Here is a 12,524-nt window from a genome sequence, read left to right on the forward strand (position 1 = left end):
ACAAAGGTAATAATTATAGATATTATTGTGAGGGTTAAATAAGATGTTAGGCAGAAAGTACTCAAAACAATGTGTGTATAGCAAATGCTGTGCATTTGCCCTTGTAATTATAATTTTTTGTTATTATCAGACTCTTTTGAAGATTAAAATGAATACACAATATTCATAGTAGTATATTTATGATGCAAACTTTAACTTAGGGTCATTAATTTTGGGTGCCATTCTTATATATCCCTGCTCATCAACATTACACAAATTCTGGTATAGCCCATAAAATTAAGGATTTGTGGAATGAGAAAAAAATAATGTTTTCTTAAATATTCATAATTAAACAAATTATTGCCTTGAACTATTGAAATCATACCTATTTCAAGTAAGTTATTAGGAATATCTTGAGCAGAAAATATCGCCAGGAATTCTCTGACAATAAAATGAAAAATTATAAATATAACAACTATTGTTAGTTAGGTTCTATTGTTTTTAAAAGATGCAAAGTGTAGATTTCATTTTTAAACGATAATAAAATTTTATCAAGGAGAGAAATGAAAGTTTTTTTTTCAATAACATAGTTTCATTGATATATAAAGTTAGCATATAATTTCTATTCCCTATATACTTTATATAGGAAAAATACTAATTTTCAGAATTTTAATTATTAGTAAATTTATCATACTAAGTGTGAACAATTAGACAAAGTTATATGTGCATAAATACAAACTTATTTTTTATCATTCTTCTAAGTTACAGAAAGATGCCACTTAATTTTTATTAAAATTTAAACTTTTAGGATAAAGAGAAAATAATATAATCATAAGTGTGACCTTTCTGACATAGAGATATTCTAATTTGCAATTCATATAACCAGCATAATTTTTGCTTGTCTTTTTATAAACTTATTTAAATGTGAGTTTACATGGCTGGCATGGTCTTAATTGTAACTGATACTAGACAAATAAATCAACTAAAGATGATGATGAACCAAATTATTAGTTATCAGAGGGTCATGCATTAATCATGTTTTTGACACTGACTTCTGATGTAGTGCTCTAAAACTATTTTCTTAAACCTCAACTTTTTTTCCCAGTGGACTTGTATATGTAGATAATAACACTTCATTGCTCCTATCTATCTGAATACTTAGAGAAATATTCTGATTCCAAATCCTTAGTTCTCACTCTTATGCTATGCTACACTCTTTCAATAATTGTAGCAGAATCATCTTTTCTGGGATTTCTTGTGACCTCTAGGTGAAAAAGGTATGGAAATACATGTCTAATAGATGCAATAAATAGTATTTCTGTAGAATCAAAGAAAATGTCATTATTCTCCTTCTTGATGTAAACAAAAACAATGAAACTATATATTTTTACTAAACCTCACAGTCTTAATTTTTTTATGTAGTATGATTACATCTTGCTTTTTACTACTAATCATCACAGAGCCTTTGACTTTTCCTGACTATATGATGACAATAGGACAGTACAAATTATTATTTGATGTAAATAATCATTTTACCAGCTTTCTAGTTTTCTTATCACAGCATTGTTTATCTTAGCCTACTAAGACAGAACTATAACTCATATACAGTATTCCAGCCTTGCCAACATTTCTCAAAAGTTATTTTCTCAAACCATAAAACTGTAAAACCCTCCTATTCAGAGAAGATCAGAAATAGTTTATGTAGTCAAATAATTTATGGAAATACTGTGTGCTATCTTCCACTTTATACAATAATATTTCAAAGAGTCAGAGAGGTCAGGTGTAAGGGAAACTAACTATCTTATAACAATATTATCTGCTTTATTAGGAATAAGAATGTTTATTTTTCAAGTCTATAAGGATTACTGGACCATCCAGTGGAAAATGTTTCATTACATGTTTTATTTCACTTAATAACAATTTTTTTGAAACAAAATGTACTTACCTGTTTTGCTATATTCCAGCCTGATATGCCTCCTAATTTTTCACCTTATTCATTACTTTTACCTCCCTAATCACTTATTAGTTATAGCCATTCATTGACTTAGCAAATATTTGTCGACCATACGTTAAGCACTATTTTTGGCACTAAAGATATACCTCTATCCTATAGATTTACCTTTCTATGGGGTTGAGAAAACAGTAAGCAAACAAAAATTAAATAATTAAATATCAATGTGTTTCTTGATAGTTCATGAAGAAAGTTTTTCTTTTTAAAGATTTTATTTATTTATTTGCCAGAGAGAGAGTGAGAGAGAGAGAGAACAAGGATGGGGGAGGTACAAACTGAGGGAGGTACAAGCTGAGGGAGATGCAGGCTCCTACTGAGCAACAAGCCAGATGTAGGACTCAATCCCAGGACCATGGGATCATGATCTGAGCCAAAGACAGACTCGTAGCCAACTGAGCCACCCAGGCATCCCCAGAAACAGTTTTAAAGTGGACTCAAAAGCTTGGTGATTTTAATTTTAGGTAGTGTGGTAAACAGGAAGAAGGTGAGAAAGATAGAATGAGTGATGTTATCTGAGAGATAAACAGAGGGAACAGAAAAGTACAGATGCTTGGAGCCAGGTGAATGCCTGGTCCATTCAAAGAATACCAAAAAGGCCAGAAAGCTAGAAATGAATGGGTGAAGAAAAATAGAAGGCAATGTCAAATATGTAACAGGGATCTTTAAGGATTTTATAGGTCAATGTAAGGATATAGGTTTTTACTCTAGGTGATTTGAAATGCCAATAGAGGGTTATGAGCAGAAGAGCAAGAAGATCTGACTTATATTTTATCAGAATTATTTTGACTGCTGTACTGGAACTAGATTGAAGAGGGCAGGGGGTCAATGAGCAGAAAAAATAGGGAGACCACTTCACATGCTTCTACACTAATTAAGGTGAGAAAGGATGATGGCTTGGACAAGATTATAGCAGTGGAGGTCATGGGGCAGGGTTAATTCTGCATGTTTTCTGAGGATATATTTAACAAGACTTCCTAAAAGAATTAAGAATTACTTGAAGGTTTGAGGTCTTAAATAACTGGAAAGATAGAATTATAATTTTCTAGGTTGTAGAACACATTTTGGTGGGGGAGATGAGGGCTTCTGTTTTTTACTTATGAACTTTAACAGGATAACAATGAGTAGCACTTAGTAACACAGAGCTGAATATAAAGTCTCGCATAGGTATCCAGACAAAGAATCTTCAGTATAGCAATGATTTTGAAAGTAATGGAATTGCATGAGATCTCTAGGGGTGTTCAAATAAAGAGAAGAGATTTAGGGGCAAAATATTAGTCTTGGGCTATTCCAATATTCAAGGGTCCAAATATAAAGAAAAATTCACAAAACAGACTGAAAAAGAAAAGCCAACAAGACAAGAGGAAATCCATGAGATTAGTGGATGAGTGGAAGTATTTCACAGAGGAGGAAGTAATGAAATTTCTGATATTACAATTATATTTCTCAATATTGTCCTTTTATTGTCAGTAATTTTTATAATCTCACCATTTTTGTTTACAGTATTTTATAATCATACTTTATTTAATGAATAATTTAAATATAATTGAGGGCCTGCCATGAGTGACATATTAATAGCTACCCACTGTATATATTATGCTAAGAATGAAACATTAAAAGATCTGAAACAGATCCAAACAGACATTTTCCCTTTGTAATACATTAAAGTAAGTGCTGTTAGATTCAGAAACTGAGGGTGAAAGAAAGTATGAGAAAAATGCACCAAAAAATGATATGTTGCTTCTGAGTCTTAAGTATTTTAAATTTTTCAAGGAAGTAAGAAAGATTGGCAAGATTCCAGGTAGAGCAAAGAGCAATACGATGGATTTGGGAAGCATGAGAGAACATAGCACACTTGGGGAATAGTAGATATACCTTAATAATGCCAGGGTTCAGGTACATAACAAGATAGGACAGAAATTGAACTAAGAAGGTGAACAGGACTCATAAAAATGGACTTTGCATGCATGCTAAAGTCTTTTTGAAAGTCTCTGTAGGTGATGGGAGTCATTAAAGCATTTCATGTTATACAAAAGAAGTGTGTGATTAAGGGAAGTTATATTGGTAGCATTTTGAGGTTAAACTGGTAATAGGTAAGATGGGTTACTAAATTATTGTAGTAGCTCAGACAAGAATTTCTGGGAGACTAAATACATGGAGCAGAAGTAGGCATCTGGACAGAAGGATGAGTATATAATATATTATGTGAAGCAGAATGAGTGTGATTTAGTAACTTGATGGAAAGGGTATAAAATAAACCTACAAGATTATCAGGTCTCTGTTAGTAGGAAGTAAAATTTAAAAAAGACAACATGTGTGTGCACATGTATTTGTTTTATAAACAGAGCTCCAGTGAAAGATTAAATATTTAAAAAAAATCTGACTTTGGGTCTATGGGACATGCAGAGAATAAAAATAAAATGCAATGGAAGTTTAGGGGGTGCCTGTGTGGCTCAGTCATTAAGCGTCTGCCTTAGATTCAGGTCATGATCCCAGGGTCCTGGGATCCAGCCCTGCATCAGGCTCCCTGGTCGGCAGGAAGCCTGATTCTCTCTCTCCTACTCCCTCTGCTTGCATTCCCTCCCTCACTGTGTCTTTCTCTGTCAAATAAATAAAATATTAAAAAAAATAAAAAGAAATAGAAGTTTAGGATTTAAATGAAACATTCTCACTGAAGATATAGAATGTGACACCATCTATGGATGGTATTTGAAACTAAGAGGAACGTAGGTCACTCAAAGGAGTATTTAAAGTGACATAAGAAACAAGTCACTGATAAAACACAGGAGCAGAAGAATAGAAAACCAGAAATTCTCCTGAGAAAGAATATTACAGGTGGAAGGAGACAGAGAGAGAGAGTTGTATAATGGGACCGGGGAGGGTTTTTTCCAAAATTAAAGAATAGTCATTAGAATCAAATATTCCCAAGAAATCTAGGACCACAGAGGTGACGAATCTGAAAAACTGACCACAGAGTTCTGAAATTAAGGAAGTCTTTGTCACTTGAGACATTGGTGATTTAATTGCTTCTCATTATTGATATGATTGATGAATAAATATTAAATGCTTATGTTCTTATATAGTTGCTGAGAACTTCATAGCGGTTACATGTGATTTATGAGACTATTTCAAACCTGACAAAGTTTGAAAAGTCTTAGTGACCACGGTTGCAGACACTTACACTGCCAAAGCTCTGGAAAGTTTTGTTGCATTGTGATATCTCTCAAAGGCATATTTATGTTTTTTTTTTTTTAATGAAATTGTTATCTCAAGTAAATTCTGCTTTGTACATTGCTATTGAATTGGCAGTATGAATAATTCTTTCCTTATTAACTAAAGTTAATCTGATGTAAAGTTAAAGTGTTCATAATTGTTATTTCACAATTTAAAATTTTTCTTAAAATAATACACACCTCAATGTAAAGAAAGCACCCCAAAACAACCTGAAACATTATGCAGTTATGTAAGATGCTAGTTAATCATCTTCTGCAAACTCTCTCTTATATTCTAACCTCTGCACTCCACTCACTGGCAAACAGTAAGTATGAATGGACATTTGTTTCTGTACATCTTTAAGGACTATTATCACTACCCAATAGAATTTTCTGGGGTGATAGAAATACTTCTAATCTGATTGTCCAATAGAAGAGACAATAGCCACATATGCCTATTGAGTACTTGAAGTGTGACTCAAGTGACATTTTATTTTATTTTTAAAGATTTTATTTATTTGCTTAAGAGAGAGGAGAATGAGAGAGTGAAAGAGAGAGAGAACATGAGAAGGGGGAGGGTCAGAGGGAGAAGCAGATTCCCTTACTCCCCGTTGAGCAGGGAGCTCGATGTGGGACTTGATCCCAGGGCTCCAGGATTATGACCTGAGCTGAAGGCAGTCACCCAACCAACTGAGCCACTCAGGGGCCTCACCAGTGACATTTTAAATTGTATTTAATTTTAATTAATTTGAGTTTGAATGACTGCATATAGATGGTAAGTGATGTGAGAAACAAACACAGAAGAAATATTAATACATTTCCTTAGTACCTACAGTCCATTGATGAGTACTTAAAACAGGCACAGTGACATTTCTCTAGGAACTCAGTGGCCTCGTTGTTATTACCTTGCTAAGGGCAAAAGGCAGTCTTAGTCTTAGTCCAACCTCTGCCCCACTCGCACTGGGTTTCCATAGTCTACTTTAACATATAAAGATTCCTTTGGAAACTTCCTTTATTTCTATCACCCAGATATATGTTGGCAATCATCCCCCAAGCATATGGCCCACTGATACACATCCAAAGGGTCTCATTTCTAAGGTTTTATTAGATGGTAAAAATAACCTTTTCCCAATAGTAGTTAGCCTCCTCAAGGCCCTGGAAAACTTGCTTCCAAATTCCTTAGACACTTAACCCTACTCCCAACCTCTCCCCATCTTGAAAGTAGATAATGGGCTACTACCCATTGACCCAGTGCAGACCCCATGCCTCCTGTCCCCATGCTAAAGTAAAACTACCTTTTTGCACCAAGCACATCTCAAGAGTTCTTTCTTGGCCATCAGCTTCAAACCCTAACATTCTTTCCCACATCAGTAATTAGGTACCAATGTTTAATTTAGTAACACTTTGAGTTCTTGTTATATATCAGGCACTGTTATAAGAAATGTAGGTGTAGGGCGCCTGGGTAGCTCAGTGGGTCAAAGCCTCTGCCTTCGGCTAGCGTCATGATCTCAGGGTCCTGGGATCGAGCCCCACATCAGGCTCTCTGCTTAGCAGGGGGCCCATTTCCTCCTCTCTCTCTGCCTGCCTATCTACTTGTGATCTCTGTCTGTCAAATAAATAAATAAAATCTTAAAAAAAAAGATATGTAGGTGTTTTAATTCATTTAATTTTCACAACAAATACATCAGATGAGTACTGTTTTTCTCTCCATTTTAGAGATAAGGAGATGGATATAAGAGGTTAAATGAGTGATTTACAAATAGCATTGATGATAAATTCTGTGGTGTATATTCAGCACTTGCTAGGACCAGTCGCTAAGCTAAGTGATTGGTACCAGCCCGCTGACCTGACACTGATGCTAATGTTTCATACTGGTTCTGACCAGTAGTCACAACTGCCCAGTAGGGTGTGTTATGTTACCACCCCCAGTTTTCAGGTTAAAAGATAGGCTTGGAAGAGATTCCAGTCACTTGTTCAAAGTCATGATAACTTGTGAGCCCCAGATGGAATAGCCTGTGTGATCACCAAACTTATTTCATCACTTGCTAAATATTAATGCTTTCCTGAGAAGGGGCAAAAGGAGAGTAAGTTTTCTGGCTGGGTCATGATAATCATGAACATACTTTCTTGGACTAACTTTCATTATTTTCCTATTCCCAACAGTGACCAAAAGCGCCTTGGCTTTCAGAAAACTTCCCTCTGCTCTCCTTTCCCCTTCCTACCAAAGAAAGAAAAATTCTGCCTTTTTATAAGTTCTATAAGTAGCCTTAATATTTTAAAGAGTGTCTCCATTTAGACAAGAAAAGAATAGTAGAAAAGTGAAAGAAATGCTATTTGAATTTAAGTGACTGATCAGAGCTCCTTGTATCTTTTAGAGCAGCTTAGCCTCACCTGCTTCTCCTTTGTTTATCATCACACCTGCCTTCAGCTGACAGGGGAGATTAATTTTGCTTTAGAAGGAATGTTTCCACTTTGCACTGAGAAGGAAGTGTTTCGTAATTCATATAGGAAATTTGGCCATATACTCCACTGACATTCTCAGTCTTTCTGACTAAATATCGCTCTTATCATAACTTTTGGCAGAGCTGTGAGTTACAGACTTGGTATTTTAATGTGAAGTTTTCTTCAATAGCTTAATAGATGACATTTTATAAACTAAAAAAAAAAAAATTGCCTTCGCACACTAATCTTGACTCACTAAAAATCTATAATCATTCCAATTAAAATCTGAATGTATTGCCTTAAAAATGCAACATATTGTGATTTGTTGTCATATTTCTAAAATTCACTGAGTTCAATTCATGATTTATTAGAGCTGCACTCATTTCTTATCTTAGTTATCTTTTTTTTTATGTTTGATTGATTGACCATATTGTTATTTGGGCTCTGACTGAGCATGGAGGAATATTGTGCATGAGACATTAATCAGGAAATTATGCATTGCTTTCACAACTGGACTTTACTTTGTAATATTATATTAGCTCTTAACATGCAAATTATTTTAGGTAATTACCTCATTTTTCAGTAGCTATTTGATGGATAGAAGTTTCATGCAGATTCTTTTGTGTAATTTAAAATCTTGTGGCGATTTGTTTCTTTTCTTGTTCATGAGCAGCCCAGTTTTAGTTGTTACACATCAGACTCCTGAGACCAGTTGTAGAAAACCATAGCTGTAGAGCTCATTCTCCCAATTTCTTTCAACCCTAACTCAAGCTAGCAATTTGAGCAAGTGTTACCGAAATCTGTCTATATCTAAAACTATGCACATGATTTGTGTTTTTGTATCATTAAAGTAAAAACTGAGATTACTGGATAGATCAAAATGCACAATTAGAGTACTGTTCTTTGCCTTGCTAGCCAGTTCAATTAGCAAAGTTAGTAAAAACAAAACAAACAAACAAAAAAAAACTACAGTTTTCAAATAACTGAATATTCCACATTACAAATGCATGTCTCTTTTCTCTAGTTCTAATTTTAGGTAGCTTAGCTAATATTCAAAACATGGCTTTAATTAATATTGTAATACAGGAAAAATATGTAGATAGACTATTATTATGCATGTTATAATTGTAGTTGTCAAACGCATATAATATATTAGCAGACCTCTTATCCAGAGTTTTATCACATATATTTATATATGTGAATGGCCCAGGATATTCAGACCCTTCTTTCCTCACATTTTTTAAATCTAGAATGTCATATAATTATACGAGACTGTTTGTTATGATCTTGTCCATTCAGAAACTTGCTGCTAGAAAATAGCTTCTCCATAAATGTCAAGTAATGTAAAATTGAATGCCTATATTTAAATAGATTTTAGCAGATAATAAAATTCTTGAGATTAAAATGGTTTCATTCAGGGAGGCAGATAATTCTTTCCACAGTGTGCAATTTATGTGTCATGTTATGTAAAATACAATTTTAAAAATACTTTTTAAAAGCACAAATGAAAAGTATCTATTGAATAAAAAAAAAGGAAGGTAGTGTTCTCATTGCAGGTCTAGTTGAAAATGTGAAATATAATGACAAGGTATAAACTTCTATTTTCTAAACATTGCTTTGACTAGATCTGCTTCCTGTTAATTCCTTTGGGGGTTATTCCAGAGATTCAAGCTATCAAAACAAAATTTTTACTCAGAACCTAACCTTTCTTTATTTAAGACAAAACAAAGGAATTAGAGAATTTTGACACACTATTATATGAAGCATAAGAGAAAATTGCTTTTCCATTTACAGGTATGCATTTGGCACTTTATCTCTGAACACCCAGATGTCTCACAGCTTACAATTGGTTCACCAGCACAAAAGATGTATCTTGTCTCTTGAGAGAACAGCTACTGACAACCTTTCACTCACTAAATATTAAAATGGACATATAAAATTACATGTCTGATAAATAGTATTTTTTTAGGAAAGTGAATTTTTGGGCTAATATTCTGCAGTCTCTAGCATGGGTTGGTGGTAGGTAAGGGAATGGTAGAAATTCTAATTAGGTTGCCAAAATAGTTTGTACACGGGGAAAAAAAGGCCTCACACAGAAAGGGGTGACAGATGGATTCCAAATGAGGGGCCACATAGGAGAGATGACAATGCTCCCAAATCAAAGACAAGCAGGGTACTTCTGAGTCAAAGCTGGGTTTATTGAACTGTTACAAAGAGGGAGATTATACACACTGGGCTTGGGACATCTGTTGAGAGGGTATTAGGAGGGTTTTCTGTTAGGATCTGATCTTGCATTAGGTGATTTGGGTAGGGGTTCAAGGAGATAGAAATAGTTTTGACTGAGTATCCTAAAAATTCTTATTTTAAGAACAGGATGTGTAAACAATTCTAAAGGTGAAATTGGTGAAGAAGCAGCAATCACTAATAAAAGCATTCGTGAGGAGATACTAGGTCATTTTTATTATTTGAACACTCTTAGTTTTTGTCTGACATGACTATGGATTATGGAGGGTTTGGGTTTTTTTGTTTTTCTTTCTTCATGGTCATAGAATGCCTGGTCTGTCTTCAGTAGGAGAAAACCCCACCTAGCTGACAGTGCCATAATACTTGCTGAGCTGTCAGGTGTTTTTGTTGTTAGTTTTTGTCATTCTCAAACACAGTACAAAGAGACAGTTGATGTTAGAAAAGGTCTGTTTGTATATTGGGATGTTCATATTCAAAGAAAACAGGAGTCAACATTTTAAAAATATGGACTATGAGCTAAATTTTTATATATGTTATTTCATTTACTTCTAAGAGATTGTAGTATTTGTCTCCAGATGCAGCAACTAGGGGTGGGAGTCAATTAGGTTATTTGCTTGCAGTTGCACAGATTATAAAAGGAAAGACTGGATTTTGAACTATGAGCCCTCAGATGCTAAAATACATGATTTTTCCACTTCAACAATATAAAGAACATATATTCCAAGTTAGAATTGGAAACAGTTTATGGTGTCATGGGCAGAATTTGGCAGTCCAATGTGGAACTTGATTTGGAAGAAAAAGAGGTTGAGTTTCTTTTTAAATATGTTAAGTTTGAAGCCATGATGAAGCATCATTTATCCATTTATTCATTTATTAAATTTTTTAACATTGTTCTGTTAATAGACGTTGGATTTATTTGCAGATTTGGGCTTTCACACATTTTTGTATGTATTTTTTGATATATTATCTGTTCAGTAAGAGTGGAATCGCTGAATTCAATAATACAATCTTCGAGCTTAGTAGTTGGTACCCACCTGTTCTCCATATTAGGTAGTACCAGTTTATACTCCCTCTACCAGTATATGAAAGATTCCTTTGCTTCAGATACTTGACATCATTGACTTTTAAATTTTGGTCATTCTGGGGAATTATGTTAAGAAAAATTACATTTTAGTAATAATAGTGGTTTATTTTTATATTATATATATATTATATTTTATATATTTTTATATATTGTATTTTATTATATATTATATATTTTATATTTAATATATTAATATTATATATTTTATATATTATATATTTCAATTTTTATTTTTTGTTTGTTTTTACTTTGCATGGCTCTGATTGTTAACACAGTTAACCTTTTAAATATTTCTTGGCCATTTGTATATTGTCTTTTGTTCCTATCTTGGCAATTTGTGGGTGGGAAGGGCTTCATTTTCCTATGAAGTATAGGATTTATTTGTATATTTTAGATATGAACCTGCTGGGGGTAATATGTGTTGCAAGTAAATTTTCCCACAGTTTAGCTCATTTTTCACATTTTTAGTAACATCTTTTGATGAATGGAAATTATTTTAATATAGTCCATTTTATCACTTTCTTGGATTAGTGCTTTTTGCCTGTTTAAGAAGTTTTAGTACTCTGAGATCATGAAAATATTTTCCTAAATTATCATCTAGAAAAACATTATTACTATTATTTGCATTTCAGTATATAATTAATCTAGAATCAATTGTTGTATACAGTAAGGGATAAGTGTTGTTTTTTTCCCTTCTTCCTTTGTGATATCCAGTTGTCTCTCACTATTACTTGACAACATCTTTATTATTCACTACTCTGCTGTGTTATTTTGGCAAAAACCACAGATCTGTATATGTGTGGGTCTCTTTCACCATTCTTTGTCCTGTACCTTTGGTGTATTATTGGGTTATTTTTCTAGCTTTACACTGCTAGGAATAAAGTTGTTAGGAACATACTTGTTCCAATATTTGAGGATTTATGTTTTCTTTTCTCTTTGGTAAATACCTTCCTTATTTTCTCTCAGCAATGATTTCTAGTTTTCACTGGACAGGTTTTGCATATAAGTTATCCCTAGTATTTCATTTTTGATACTATTGTAAGTGGTGAATTTTAATAGTAATTTTCATTTGTTAATCATTATTATACAATAACACATTTTTGTTTATTATTTTCTTTTAAGTTACATATTATGTTCATTAAAATTCATCACAATTATCATATAGTTTTAGGACTTAAATGAAGACACTGCAATAGTGTAATCACTACCAGAATCATATAAAACAGTCCCATCAGTCCAAACATTCTCTTGTACCCCTTTGTAATGAAAGTATTCCTCTAACCCTAGACCCTGGAAATGAGTGATTAGTTTTCTGACCCTGTAACTTTGCCTTTTTTTCAGAATGTCATGTATATGGAATCTTACAGTGAGCAGCCTTTTAAGTCTTGGTGCTTTCATTTGGCATAATGCATTTGAGATTCATCCATATTATTTAATGTATCAGTGATGCATTCCTTATTATTGCTGGCTCATATTACATTATATAAATCCATTCACATGATGAGAAATATTTCGGTTATTAGTATAGTGGCTATTAACATTAGCTTGGGTAAAT

Source organism: Mustela nigripes, chromosome 12 (assembly GCF_022355385.1).
Source record: "Mustela nigripes isolate SB6536 chromosome 12, MUSNIG.SB6536, whole genome shotgun sequence".
Lineage (NCBI taxonomy): Eukaryota > Metazoa > Chordata > Mammalia > Carnivora > Mustelidae > Mustela > Mustela nigripes.